Below are 16,135 nucleotides of genomic sequence, written 5' to 3'. Positions count from 1 at the left end.
ACAAATATGCATACTGCACACACGCAGTTGCATTTACATCGAACGTTACAAAGTAAATAGCAAACCAAGTCAAGATAGGAGGATATCTTGACTACGGCCTTCACTTCGTAGCCGAGTCGAACTGAAACGATCCGTCGTGTCCACACGATGTACTTGGAATGATCCGTATCCACATAATATGCATCAACAAAATCATGGGGACCTAGATCTAAGTAATCCACCCTTTGTAACAATAACAAAGGGCAAGTAAGTAATTTACCAAAATAAAACCTTATATAAAAAGCAGTTGTTCCACTCACAAGGTTCTCGGTTTTACGCGTAGTTTCAGACCCTTTGCTGGTTTCAGTGCACTCTCTTGATTTTCTTAACATACCATGATAAGTTTTCTTTAAACTTGTTACCCTTCAGATATTACCCATTACCCGTTAGCATAAAAAGACAATATCATTGGATATTTAGAAAATAGTACAAAGAGAGATGTTTACCAGATTCTAAACTGCTCATAATTTCTTTTAACTGCTTGTCTTTTCCTCGACATTTTCCTTCTCGTGTTTAAATAGGGATGAGTACAAGATAACTGATAGAAACTTGAAATCCAAAGATTAAATTGATAGAATAATCCAATTCGACAAGGATTAGGTCTCCAATTTCAAAGGTGTAAAAACCCTAATTTTATATAAAAAAACATCAACATAAAGAAAGATTACCTAATCTGCCTATTTAACATAAAAGAAACAGAAGTTAATTAACTGCTAGAAAACCACTTTTGAAACTGTTCCCGCTATTTTATTACATAATTAAATCAGCAGCTGGGCCAGGTTCTAGGCTTGGATCTAGGTCGGGTTTTGGGTTGTTTGGTACTGGGTATGTATCAATAACCCTACCACTAACTCAGGTATTAGAATCATAATACAATAACAACCACAAATAAATAAATCTCCTAAATAATATGTATATATCTCCTATATATTATCGGCGCTAAGACTCTAGAGATGAGTATTTATCATAAGTAGATGCCCATTTACATAAACCGAGCTGTGGCGACTTTGTTGTAGAGCCACCTAAAACGGATGGAAAATTAATCAATAATTTTCTGTACCCATATGAAATTATAGATGACATTTTCTGAACCTGGAAAATTAATCGCATAACTCTGTCTAAAAACCTCAGTTTTAACCAGGGGTATTTTTGGCATTTTCATTTTAAACCTTTCAGCTTACCATTTTGGTCCATTCTTCTAAACCCCCACCCCCACGCCTGAGGCGACAATACTCCGATGACTAGTCCTTCCCTTCAAACGGTCCGCCGGCGACACTGTTTCGTCAGCGATTAGCTGCCGAAAACCTAAACACAACATTATAATCCAATTATACACCTTTTTTACTTCCGATTTTGATCGCCATTGCAGTTTCTATGGTATCCACGATCTTACCGAGCACAAACGACACACGCTCGAGTGATTTCATTACGAAATTTGATAACAATACGCTTAATTTAACTAGATTACCGAAAATTCCCAACTGAAACCCTAACCCTAATTCCACTGATTTCGTCATTGGACAAAATTCCAAGTTGAAAGGTTTACAATGAAAATGCCAAAAATATTCCTAGTTAAAACTGTCAGGCGATGTGATCAAAATGACAACAAAATGGAAAACTCGGAGACCCCGGGAGAAAAAAACTATTTGGACTAAAATGGTAAATTGAGACAAACCTCAGGGACTAAAATGACAATTTACTCTAATATGACTTAAATCGGGTTATCCAAAAAGCTCGCGGTTTGGAGCTCGCTTGGATTTAGCTTGAAAATAGCTCATTCGATATGGCTCGGTTTGAAAGTGAGCCGAACCGGCTCGGCTAGGTTTGAAAGTGAGTCGAGCCGGCGGCTCGGTTAGAAAGTGAGTCTAGCTTGGCTCAGCTCATTACGAGTCAGATTAGCTCGCTTGGTAGCTCGGCTCGACTTAGATCGGATTATTTTACTTATAATATATTTTATTTTATATAAATTATAATATATTACAAAAAAAACTTATTGTTATTTATATGTATTTAGGCTTGTAATTCGATATCTAAGGCATATTTGAAGGTTGATTATCATGCTAATGAACTTATTGTATATTGTAGAAATTGAAAACTGTCACACTCCGATATTTCCACGTATAACCAATGGGCCCGGTGGGGAGTATCGTGACGTAGTTGATATCATCATAGTCAATTATCACAATTTAATGCACAACGGAAGTCTAAAAGTAATTATACAAACCGAGTTGAAAGTAAAATAAAATATTACACAACGGGTTGTAAGTGGATCCACAGGCGGATCTAAAATGGAAAGAAATATTGTTCAACAGATTTTAAGTATTAAAAGCTTGCAAGACTCTTTATTTAATACTCAGGAGTTCCAGCCCATTTCACGTAGTACCTGCACTTAGTCTTTTTGAAAAATACGTCAATTTACACTGGTAAATACAATTACCTGACTTTTTTTGAAAACATTTAAGAAAAATGATTTAAATGCACAAGGCACAAATAATCTTTTATAACTTGGGACAATTATTTAAAAATAATCTTGTATGCAGATTTATATGTTGTCCTTTTAGGACCCGGTTAGAAAAGCCGGATAAGATTAATAGACACACCACTAGTATAGGCCTACAAGGAGTTTCCTTATAAGTGAGATACCGTTATACATACACAACTATCAGGTGTATGCCTACACCCCGTGCTTAAGTCGTGGCCATTTCTAATGAATGAGCCGAGTGTCACAACCCCCGTCCCCCTGGTACAAACCCGGGAACAAGCGGCCGTGGCCAGTTCTGGTGGTATCTTGTTATTGTATAATTTGGCAGCGGGTTTTTCATCAGGACCGTAGTTAGGAAATATTTTATAAGAGTAAAATACCACACTTTCATAATATTAAACACATGGGATAAAACCCAAGTTTTCAGTACACACATTTTCATAGGGATACACCCTATTTTATTTAGTAAAACATTTATTTATTTTTAGGTAACTTTATTGCCACTTTTCCAAGCCTTCAGTGCTGTCCAGCTGGCTTCTATTTGGCTTTCACATTTTGTTACCTGAAACGCGTTTAAAAACATTTTGTCAGTGGGAAATACTGGTGAGTGAATCCCAGTTCAATCAAGTTTTAATAAAAAACCATTGTACAGTATTGAGGGCGATCTCGCAATTACATTTGTTTCCAAGTTATACCAATTATCACTCGTGGTACTGTCAGACCCGACTTGTGGAAATGTTACTCCTTGACCAGGTGGTAACAAATTTTGTATACAAAACCCCAACATACCCACGATAATTGTATTCTTACAAATACTCAATAACTGTTTAATATATAATTATTCATGTGAGGTTTTGTAAAAACAATTAACAAAAGGTTTACAAAAAGTGGATAAACTCACATTGCTGTCTTAGATTATTCTTTAGGGTTTCCTGGTGATAATCTATCCATTACACAAATGCACACGTGTTAGTATAATAACCCATTTTAACATTAGTAATACCCTCCCCGAGACGGCATTCCAACGACTACGTTGGGCAGAACCACGACAGCCGTTACGGAACCCTAGATCAATCGGGCAGAGTATGTAATACGTCTCCAAGGGTTATGATACTTACATCGGAGCAGAACCTCGCTATTTAGGGGGGTATTATACCCGAGTATAGTGCCCACTATGTAAAATTGAGAGAAAGAAAGAAAGATTTGAGCGATCGGAACTAAAGGCCGATGCCTCCTTTATATAGGGCTTCACTTCGGGTTCTACGCGGCCCGCGTAAGAGAAGACAAGGGCCTACGCGGCCCGCGTCAACTCTAGTCAACGTCCTAGCTTGTCCGGGTCAGCAACTAGCTTCGCCGTGTTTTGGGCCACGTGGCGGCCCAGGGTTTTGCCAGACCTTTAAGTTCTCGCGGCCCGCGTAAGGGTTAAAGGTGGCTTACGTGGCCCGCCTAAAAACCCAAAATTTCATTTTTAATTATTTTTTATAATATTTAAGGTATTCAGGGCCCGTTTTCACGTATGGGGTATATTTTAGGACATATTGGGACATTTTAAATATTTTTAGGGTGTCGGAAAATTATGAGGGTGTCGGTTTTCTTTAGGGTTGTTATATCCTCCCCACCTTGTTTTAGAGCTCGTCCTCGATGTCTACTGGAACAAGTGTGGATATTTCCTTTGCATTTCTGATTCAAGCTCCCATGTGTACTCAGGTGCTCTTTTGAAGTCCCACTTCACTTTGACCAGAACTAATCTCTTGTGCTTGAGATTCTTAATCTTTCGGTCTTCAATCTGTAGAGGCCTTTCTACAAATTTGAGTTTTTCATTTACCTCTATATCCTTAAGAGGTACCATAAGTAATTCATCAGCTAAGCATTTCTTGAAATTAGATACATGAAATACATCATGTATTCCTGCCATTTCCTCTGGCAGTTGTAGCTGATAAGCTACAGGTCCTATTCTTCTAATAATCTCAAAAGGTCCAATATACCTGGGACTTAGCTTCCCTCGTTTGATGAATCTTACCACTCCTTTCCAAGGAGAGACTTATAACAATACTTTGTCTCCTACTTGAAATTCCAATGGTTTACGTCGGTTATCAGCATAGCTCTTCTGTCGATCACGTGCTGCTTTCAGTCGTTCCTTGACTTGAATGATCTTATCGGTTGTTTCCTGCACTATCTCAGGTCCAGATAGTTTCTTTTCCCTAATTTCTGCCCAACAGACTGGGGTTATGCACTTTCGTCCATAAAGTGTTTCGAATGGTGCAGCATTGATAATTGCGTGATAACTATTATTATAAGAAAATTCTATTAATGGTAAGTGATCATCCCAGTTACCTCTGAAATCAATTACACAAGCTCTAAGCATATCTTCCATTGTCTGAATTGTCCTTTCGCTTTGTCCATCCGTTTGAGGATGATAAGCTGTGCTTAGATTTAGCTTGGTTCCCATTGCTTTTTGGAAACTTGTCCAAAAATGAGAGGTAAAACGGCTATCCCTATCAGAAACAACTGATAAAGTTATTCCATGTAATGAAACAATTTCATTTACATACAATTTGGCTAATTGTTCCATATTGAAAGTTTCCTTCATTGGTAGGAAATGAGCTGATTTAGTTAGCCTATCTACAATCACCCAGATTGTAACATTACCTTTTTCTTGTTTTGGGTAATTTGGTAACAAAATCCATTGTTATCAATTCCCATTTCCAAACTGGCATTTCTAGCTGTTGTAGCAATCCTGAGGGTTTCTGATGTTCATCTTTAACTTGCGCACAAGTTAAACACTTAGAAACGTAAGCTGCTATATCCTTTTTCATCCCTATCCACCAGAAATTCTTTCTTAATTCCTGATACATTTTATCACTTCCAGGATGTATTGTATACTTACACTTATGGGCTTCTTCTAATATACGGTGACGCAGGTTTCCTATTTTAGGTATCCATATTCTTTTCTTATGGAATCTCCAAATTCCATCTGTTCCTTCTTCTAATTCCTTAATCATTCCTTTTAATTTTTCAGTATCTTCCTTGATTCCTGATTCTTGTGCTTTTTTAATTTGTTCATTTAAATCTACTTGTAGATTTAATTTAAGAGAACGTACCCTTTTTGGCTTTTCGTGATATTTTCGGCTTAAAGCATCAGCCACTACATTGGCTTTTCCTGCATGATACTAGATATTACAATCATAGTCACTAAGAATCTCCATCCACCGTCTTTGTCTCATGTTTAGTTCCTTTTGCCCAAAAACATACCTTAGACTTTTATGATCTGTAAAAATGGTAAACTTACTACCATAGAGGTAATGTCTCCAAATCTTAAGGGCAAAAATTATGGCTCCTAGTTCCAAATCATGGGTTGAATAAGTTTCTTCGTGATTATTAAGTTGTCTGGATGCGTAAGCTATAACCATTTGACGTTGCATCAATACACATCCGTAACCTAACTTAGAAGCGTCACAATAGACTACAAAATCTTCAGTTCCTTCTGGTAACGCTAATATGGGTGCATGGGTTAGTCTTTGCTTACGAATTCTAAAGGCTTCTTCCTATTTTAGTCCCCATTCAAACTTAATGGATTTACAGGTTAACTTAGTTAAGGGAATGGCTATTCTAGAAAAATCTCGAATAAATCTTCTATAATAACCGGCCAATCCTAAGAAACTTCTAACCTCGTTTGGTGACTCAGGGGTTTTTCGTTTGGTAATCGCCTCGATCTTTGTTGGATCCACATAGATTCCTTCCTGGTCAACTAAGTGTCCAAGAAACTGTACCTGTTCTAACCAAAATTCGCACTTTGAAAACTTAGCGTAAAGCTTTTCCTTTCTTAATAAACTTAAAAGTGCGTGCAAATGCTTTGCATGATCCTCTTTACTTTTAGAATAGATGAGAATATCATCAATAGAAACAATTATGAATTTATCCATATATGGCTTACATATTTGGTTCATCATGTCCATAAATGCAGCTGGGGCATTGGTTAAACCAAATGGCATGACAGTAAATTCATAATGACCATACCTTGTTCTAAATGCGCTTTTAGGAATGTCCTCTTCCTGTACCTTTAATTGATGATATCCTGATCTTAAATCGATTTTAGAGAAAAATCGAGCTCCTTGAAGTTGATCGAACAGATCATCGATCCTTGGTAATGGATACCGATTCTTAATCGTGACCTTGTTCAATTCATGGTAGTCAATACACATACGCATTGATCAATCTTTCTTCTTGAAAAATAAGATTGGTGCTCCCTATGGCGATGAGCTTGGCTGTATGAATCCTTTTTCTAACAATTCGTCTAACTGTTTCTTCAGTTCCTGCATTTCGGCAGGTGCCAAATGATAGGCTGCTTTGGCAATCGGTGCTGTCCCTGGTAGCAGATGGATTCTGAATTCAACTTCCCTGTCTGCTGGTTATCCTGGCAATTCTTCTGGAAATACATCTGAAAATTGAGACACTACTAGAATGTCTTTTAGCTCTTTTCCTTTAGTGTTAGTGATTATAGAAATCAAATACACTATAGATCCTTTTCTTATACAACTTGCAATTTTCATCACAGAGATGAATTTTGCGGATCTAGATGGCTTATCTCCTTCAATTGTGATCTTTTCATCCTTTGGTGAATTTACTTGAATTACCTTTTGATCACATAAAATACTGGCTTTATTGGCTATTAACCAATCCATTCCTAATACAATATCAAATCCTGCCAGATTCATTGGGTAAAGGTTTACAATAAATTTTTTATTTAAAATTTCTATTCTTGCCCCCTGCAAGATTTCAGAAATCCTAATGGTTTCTCCATTTGTTGTCTCCACTAGACATTCTTGTGGGAGTTTAGTTAAAGAATGATTTAGAAGTTTGCAAAACGAAGTATTAATAAAACTTTGGTTTGCACCAGAGTCAAATAATACTTTAGCAAAAACATCATTAACCAAAAACATACCGGTGATCACGTCCGGAATTATTTTGGCTTCATCTGCAGTCAGAACAAATGCTCTAGCATTTTTAGTATTCGTGTTGTTTTCAGCTGGAGACAATTTCGGACAATTTGGCTTGATATGGCATTTTTCTCCACAATTGAAGCACAGTCCATTAGTGGGTTTCGTCCTGCAGGTTTCTTCCATGTGTCCTGGTACTTTGCAGAAATTGCAGTAAGTGGAGCATTTTCCTGAATGCTTCTTTTTGCAGGCTTTGCAGTAGGGTACAGAGGTAGAACCTATGTTCCTATGGTTGGAGTTTCCAGAACGGAATTCTTGGTTAAGCCTTTGAGCTAGGTTTTTCCTCTGGTCTTCTTCTCTAGTAAGGATTAACTCATCTGTCAAGGTATTTGCTAGTTCTACAGCTTCTTCTATAGTTTGGGGTCTAGCTGCCTTGACTACATGTCTAATCTCTCCAATTAATCCCCAGATGTAACGGGAGATTAATATTGGCTCAGGTGATGCAAGGGTTGGTACCATTCTAGCATATTCAAAGAATGTGGTGGTGTAACCCTTACTATCTACCTTGGTCATTCTAAGGTTCAGAAACTTATTTGCTATATGTTCCTTTTCATTAGGAGGGCAGAATTTCCTTTCTACCATGTTTCTAAATTCCACCCATTCTATGTTGTACACCCTATCACTTCCTCTCGAATGGAGGATAGTGTTCCACTATTCTAAGGATGAGTTCTTAAACAGATTCGAAGCAAACATTATCTTGTCTTCGTCAGCACATTTGCTTATTTTTAAAATAGCCTCAGTTTTTTCTATTCAGCGTAGAGCTGCAATGGGTCCTTCATTGCCCGAGAATTTTATTGGTTTGCAGGACCAGAATTCTTTATAAGAACAACCATGAGATATGGTTCTTCTTCTTTTGGGAATGGGCGCTTGAAGTATGGGTCCATTATTTACGCTGTGTTCAGGTTTAGTTGGTCGCTTACTGCTATGTTTACTTTTATTATTAGCTTCTTTAACAGTTTGGATAATAAATGGCATTGCATCTATGATTCCTTGTGCCACTACGTGTTGGATAGCATTATTATCCACTTGGTTTTCATTGTTATTGTTGTTCGGATTCTCATTATTCGTGTTATTGTCATTCTGGATATTATCGTTCTGGTTTTCCTGATTCACTTCGTTGTCCATCTGAATTTGAAAAATTTACCACATATTAATATCACAGAATAATATTTAATACAACCAATCACACAACACACAGGTTGATCAAAAACGTCGAGCATTGCTACTTTTGCTCTTTTCTTATAGTATGCATCTATTACACACCAGTACTGAAATGAAAATTACAATACCGACTGAAATTTAAAGTTACACTACTATTAATAGGCATCCATGGTTTTTTTTTCAAACACACATATTATATAATAAAATATTATTATTATAACCTCCTTCACCATCGCTCCTACGGATATGGATTCATCCAGAAATCCATATTGCGCTCGTCGTACTTCCAGACGAGTCGCTCTCCCACCTGTTGCATTCTCTCAATGCTTTCTAAAATTTCCTCACCAAATGTCCTAAGCTCTTGTACATTTTCTGCACTCATTGGGGGTGCAGGTTCTAGGACTGGGTTCGGAATCTGGGGTGCGGGTTCCTGGTACGGGGGTATAGGGGCCTGGTATGGGTAAGGATTCTCTAAAATCTCCCTAATGTATGCATCATTATCGTAATAGGGATCTAGAGGGTCCAAACCTGGGTAGGCTCCTAGATTGGGCATTGGCAAATCTTCGTGTATCAGGTAGCGTTGCACATAGTCCCTAACGTCATCCCACCAGGGGTTATAATTTGGGTCTAAGGGATTTGGTGTTGGTATCCTAGGTATCTCCTCTAGGTTGAAATCATGCATTTCTACTTGATTTTCAGGGTTTTCTATCTCTATGTGTTGGTCAGGAATTGGTGGTTGTGGTTGGGGTGCTAACAGTTGTTCCAAGTTAGGGTCAGCTGTAGTGGTTCCTAAGATATGAAAATTAGCTATGCTTCTATTAAGCATATCTTGGGCATGAGCATCGGTGTCTCTTTTGGCTGCGGCTAACACTCGTTGGTCCTGTAACTTTTTCATACGCTTTCTACGCTCGTGTGCTCCCCTACTGAACCATCCTCTCTTTTTATGAGGAAATGGCTCTTCAGATTGAGCCTTAAATACGAATATTCCTTCTTCCGTATCAGCAGAATACCCCGAGAGGGCAGGCTGAGAAGAGGCACCTTCGCTTCTAGGCGAACCAGACAATTGACGGTACGCGTCAGATGGTCCTTGGTCCCTCATACTGTAAACTAACAAATAGTCAGATAACACATAACAATAAAATACAATTATGCACGTAGTTCCGTAATTTATTTCCGAACACTTTGAATTTTGGTGTCAGCAGAAAACTTCTGTGGCTGAATTAGTGGCTTAGCTTTGATAACACCTTCTGTCACAACCCCCGTCCCCCTCGTACAAACTCGGGAACGGGCGGCCGCGGCCAGTTCTGGTGGTATCTTGTTATTGTATAATTTGGCAGCGGAATTTTCAACAGGACCGTAGTTAGGAAATATTTTATCAGAGTAAAATATCACACTTTCATAATATTAAACACATGGGATAAAACCCAAGTTTTCAGTACACAAATTTTCATAGGGATACACCCTATTTTATTTAATAAAACATCTATTTATTTTTAGGTAACTTTATTGCCACTTTTCCAAGCCTTCAGTGCTGTCCAACTGGCTTCTATTTGGCTTTCACATTTTGTTACCTGAAACGCGTTTAAAAACATTTTGTCAGTGGGAAATACTGGTGAGTGAATCCCAGTTCAATCAAGTTTTAATAAAAACTATTGTACAGTATTAAGGGCGATCTCGCAATTACATTTGTTTCTAAGTTATACCAATTATCACCCGTGGTACTGTCAGACCCGACTTGTGGAAATGTTACCCCTTAACCAGATGGTAACAAATTTTGTATACAAAACCCCAACATACCCACGATAATTGTATTCATACAAATACTCAATAACTGCTTAATATATAATTATTCATGTGAGGTTTTGTAAAAACAATTAACAAAAGGTTTACAAAAAGCGGATAAACTCACATTGCTGTCTTAGATTATTCTTTAGGGTTTCCTGGTGATAATCTATCCAGTACACAAATGCACACGTGTTAGTATAATAACCCATTTTAACATTAGTAATACCCTCCCCGAGACGGCATTCCAACGACTACGTCGGGCAGAACCACGACAGCCGTTACGAAACCCTAGATCAATCGAGCAGAGTATCTAATACGTCTCCAAGAGTTATGATACTTACATCGGAGCAAAACCTCGCTATTTAGGGGGGTATTATACCCGAGTATAGTGCCCACTATGTAAAATTGAGAGAAAGAAAGAAAGATTTAAGCGATCGTGTTTGGTCCCGGTTTTCACTCCGAAACGATTGCGAAACGACCGTGCGACGTGCGGAATCCGTGCATGAACGAGACCGAACACAAGAACGTACAATTTAACGTGATTTTATTGAATATACGACAAGTACAAGCACCACGAATCACCTTGAGCAATAGTTTCTCTCTCTAAGCACCAAGCTCCAAATCTCTCAAATGGCAAAAGTTTCTAAATGGAACCCTAAGGCTCCTATTTATATGCACAAGGCATAAGGGATTTCCCCTTATTTACAAGATCGCCACCTTGCCCTTTTTCCTAAATATTACATCATAAAGTCTAGTTTATTTCTATTTTGGCTACGGTTTTGATTGACGGAGGCGATAGACATTACTGCACTAACAAACTCCCCATTGGATATTGCCGCAATCAATCTCATAGCGTATTGACTTTCTCTCTATCACTCTGGGTCTTCTTGAAAATTTGATATCATCAGCAACCACAGACTCCCTCTTTCTAGAACAGAATCCCTATGGATCTGTCTTTAGGCTTCCGTTGCTTTTCCTTTCGATCAGACTCCTTTTCTTCAGGCTCCCCCTTTCGTCAAGCTTCCATGCTTTTGGGATCGACACCTGGCTTTCCGATTACAAGCTTCTTGAGGATAGATTCCTGGCTCTTTGAATCCACGCTTCCTCTTGCGTTGAGCTCGTCTTCAGACTCCCCCTTAGACTCGGCTGTCGGGATCGTAGTCTGGTACTACATCTCAAACGTTTATAAGTACAAAAATTTTGAAATGTCCAGAAATCGTAATCTGTCTCTTTTTAACTTTAAAAATCAAGATTCTGGCTTTAAGATATAATAATATGTATATATCCAGGATTATCTTGACTCTCTCCCCCTATCAACAAACTTCATAGATTTAGCAGTATTAAGTATCCAAAATCAGAAAGTGGCTCTTTTACAGATTTTAACAATATGAGCATCCAAATCCTTCATAGTTAATCATCTAAGTCCAAATTAATGACCTCGGAGATATCACAAACTGTTTTTTCTTTTAAAAATTTCAAGTTTCAAATTAATGAACTTGTTTTATTTTCAGAAACACATTCAGCATACTTAGATTTTGAAACTCAGCATTCAGACATCGGTTGTCGAAAATAAAGCAGAATCAAGAATCTTTTTGAATTTTTCTGAAACATAAAGCAGTAAATAAATATTTACAAACATATTTTCAGACAATATTTTTGTTTGAATTCGTGTCAGAGGATCATATCAGTTTATGACAAATCACTAGCACCATTGAGCTTTAAAACACTTTAAGTTCTAAACGATTCACTGAGATTGTCAGTATATTGATCCACTTAAATTTCACACAAAGTTCAACTGATTCGAGATATGGATTAGTGTTTTAAAAACATAACTTATTCACGTGTCCCACCTCAGAATATACTCCCGTATCCAGATCCCAATATTCAGTCTTACAGGTGAGTATACCACAGATGATATCTGTAAAGGGTTAGATGCGAAACCGTGAGAGCTCAGGTCAGAACTTCCGTTCAGCAGAGAGATGACGGTTCGACTTTCGGTGTGTCCCTTTTAGAGGATCTTTTTTACAACAGCAATGATTATCAATTTTGTTGTTTCATCATTTTTGCTGTGGGTGGCGCTATGTTTCAAGCAAGCGAAAAGTATTATACGAGGACTAGGCCATTGCTTCCGCAAAATCAGAAGTCCCGGGATAATACCCCAGATATCACTGAGTATAAAGACCTAGTATCTCAGAAAGAGGGACCTTTCAAACAAGATTTCGAGGGTTACCCATATATCCGAGAGATGTTCCCCACGAATAAGTAAGTTTGAAATTTAGGTTTATATCTCGAAAACAATTTACTAAGCGTGTAAAAATCTTCTGGCATATCATCAGTGAGACCGTTTATCACAATGAAACATTCCATTTCTTTAGCGTACTGTGATTGTCTACTAATGTACTATCATTTCCTCTTTTCACAGAAAACTCAATTTTTGAATTTTATCATGTTTTTGGCTTTTTCAAATTTTCTAATGTTTTTGTATTTTCTGACAATTTCTTACTCCGCCTAAAATGCAAAATCATTTAAAGAAAATTTTACAAACCGATGTAGATAGCTTTGTCTCGCCATCCATTTTCTGCTTTTCGTGCACTGAATTGCAGAAAGCATAACGTACCCCCATGATTTACAACCCATTGATTTTCGACAGTTTGAAAACCGTTTTTCAATCTTGTGAAAGTAATCATGTTTGTTCCGCCGTGAGGGTTTCGACATATTCAAGCAATATTTTTTAAAATTTTTGAATTTTTGACAAAATCTAAAGCAAACATATTTTTGATTTTTCAAATTTTTGACAAAACAAAAACATATTTTTGGTTTTTAAAATTTTTCAATTTTTAGGGTTTTTGAAATATTGTTTATTTATGTACAAAAACTGATAAACTCCCTGTTCAACCAAACCAGGGTTCAGCAGCCTTCTCCTCCTGTGCCAGGCTGCTCATCAATTCTTTTCCTTGACAATCAAACTTCATGAGCACCTGCACATTCACAATAACTTAATTACTTGAACAATTTAGCCCAGGTCTGTTGGACCTTAGGCATTTCAACACAATATTCATTCAATGATGGAAAATCTTTGTCATTTTGTACAAAAACTTTTTCATCTTTGATTTTGACTTTCATCATTTACAGTAGTCACTTGTTTCTTAACCACCCAGTTCTGTCCTTTTGAAGCACTTCTTTTGTAAAATCGTGACTCGTTTTGATTATTTTGACTTTGAACAACAATTTTTGGTTTCCAAAATTGATTTGGCCTTGTCATATCAACTGATGTTTGCCAACTTTGTGTTGTTCTAAATCTGGGTGTGTGAGAATTATGGGTTTGTCCTGAATCAGACCTAGTCTGTTTTGGTTTCCAAGTTTGATTCGAAGCAAACTTGTTTGTGTTGTACCTCCAAGTTTGTTTTGAATCAAATCTGATAGACTTTTCTCTCATATCTTCAGACTTCTGTTTTTCAACATCAACAGGCTTTGTGTTTGGACACTTGCGTGCAACATGTCCAATTTGATCACATTTAAAACACGTTTTCTTTGAAACATCTTTAGCCTGTTGTTGTTTCTTTTTCTGAGCATAGAACTCTTCATTAGACTGACGTCTAAATTTGAGTTCTTTCTCTTCTTCCGAACTTTTCCCATGAACAAAATTCTTTTTCTTTTGAACATTTTGTTTTTCAAAAATTTTACTTTGATTTTGTTTCTTTTTATAACCCAACCCTGCTTTCATATTCTTCTTTTTGTAACCGGGTTTGTTATAAAAAGTTTTCTTGCTCTTCCCAGCAAATTTTGAAATTTCAGACTTTTCAATTTCAACCATCTTAAAAACTTTATCAATCCTTTCTGAGATCACATATTGAATCGGGAATACAATATCTAAGAATAATTTGTCCGATCCAATCATGGTATAAACCAATCCTTTTGAATCATCATTGACAACTTTCTCAGATTTTGACTGTTTAAGATATCCATCATGAAAATTTCCCTCATTTTCATCATGTGAATCAGACATACCTTTGGTTGGCTCATCTTTCAAAACGCTTTCAACAACCTTACTTACCACCTCTGAATCTTCAGCTTCATCAGATTTGGCATAAGTTATATCGATACTTTCAGGTAATTGGTCAACTATGTTCAGACTTTTTGCCACCTTTTCCTCATTATAAAAAGTATAATTGTTTCTCAATGGTGGTGGTACCTGATGATATTCTGAACCAATACCCTTTTTATTCTTATCAGTATCTTTGTCATCAGGTGTGATGTTGAAAATGCGTTCGAGAATGTACGAAGAGTTATGATAACTTTGAAGTTTTGTAACGATCTTTTCTTTTTCAAACAGAACTTGTTTGAGATTAGCAAATTCATCAACACACTTGTTTATCTTGGACCGTGTTGCGACCCTAAATAGTCAGTTGAGAACGTTCATCTTCACATACGAAGGCGGAATCAATGCACATGAAGTTACACGGCTATTCCTCTTTAATTTCCTCTCTATTGATGCTTTCTGATTACAATTTGACAGAGTTTTGTTATCACAAGCATGAACAGGTTCCGCTCCAACGTACATACATGAGGTATATATAGGGCAGCTAGTTTCGCTTATATGGCATGCCATATAAGCGAAACCTCCATGTGACACATAAGCGGAACTACCTGATGACCACATGAGCGGAACCTCAATGTACACATAAGCAGAACTACTTCTAACCTATGTACATATAAGTTAAACCTCTTATATAAACCCTAATTTTGACTATCTTGACCTAAGACATAATGCAGACGAAGTCAACAGACATTCCATGCACCAACAGACTCCCCCTTGGATGTTGACGAAGTCTTCAGCTCTGAGTCTTCAGTCTTGGTCTTTTCTCCAACTCTCTGTCTTCTCATCATAAGCACTCTATCTTCACAGGTTTAGGATCACAATCTAGTCCTGTCTCCATCTTCAGACTTCCCTTTGACCTGTTGATCCAGACTCTCCCTTTCATAGACTTCCCCTCTCAGTATGCTAGAATCTGATGTCTTGATCTGGTTCAAGCTTTGACATTTAGTTTCCGTGGGAATGATGAAGTCCAAAACCTGTTTAACCTGCACATTCTCTACCTCAACATAAGTTTCACAAATTTATAACAACTGAATTTAGTAAACTTATTGGTAGACATCATTTATTCAACAAACATATTAGATACATCAAGTTCAAATGAATGACCTTGATTAACTAGGCACACAAACTTTCAAAACATTTGTATATGACATTCAAAGAATCTTCAACAAAATTTCCCAATCCAATTCATCATGTTTAGCACTTAGCATTTTGAACATCAGCTCTTCAACATCAGTTGTCGAAAATCTTTTTGAATTTTTGTTTTGAATGAAATGCAGTAAAACAAGTATATACAAACAATATTTTTATGAGTTTGTGTAAGAGGATCATATCAGTTTATGAGACAGATCACAAGCACCGTTAAGCTTTAATCATTTTCAAGTCTTAAACAACTCACCTTGATTGTCGATATACTGATCCATCTTAAATTCTCACACAAATTTCAATTTACTCAGGATAAGATTTAGATGTCTTATGAACTTAGCTCATTCATGTGTCCCACCTCTTGAATATACTCCCGTATCCAGAATCTCAAACTTCAGTCTTACAGGTGATTATACTTCAATGATATCA

This window comes from Helianthus annuus, chromosome 14 (assembly GCF_002127325.2).
Source record: "Helianthus annuus cultivar XRQ/B chromosome 14, HanXRQr2.0-SUNRISE, whole genome shotgun sequence".
NCBI lineage: Eukaryota > Viridiplantae > Streptophyta > Magnoliopsida > Asterales > Asteraceae > Helianthus > Helianthus annuus.
The sequence above is the reverse complement of the archived record's forward strand: the minus strand, read 5'-3'. Positions refer to the sequence as shown.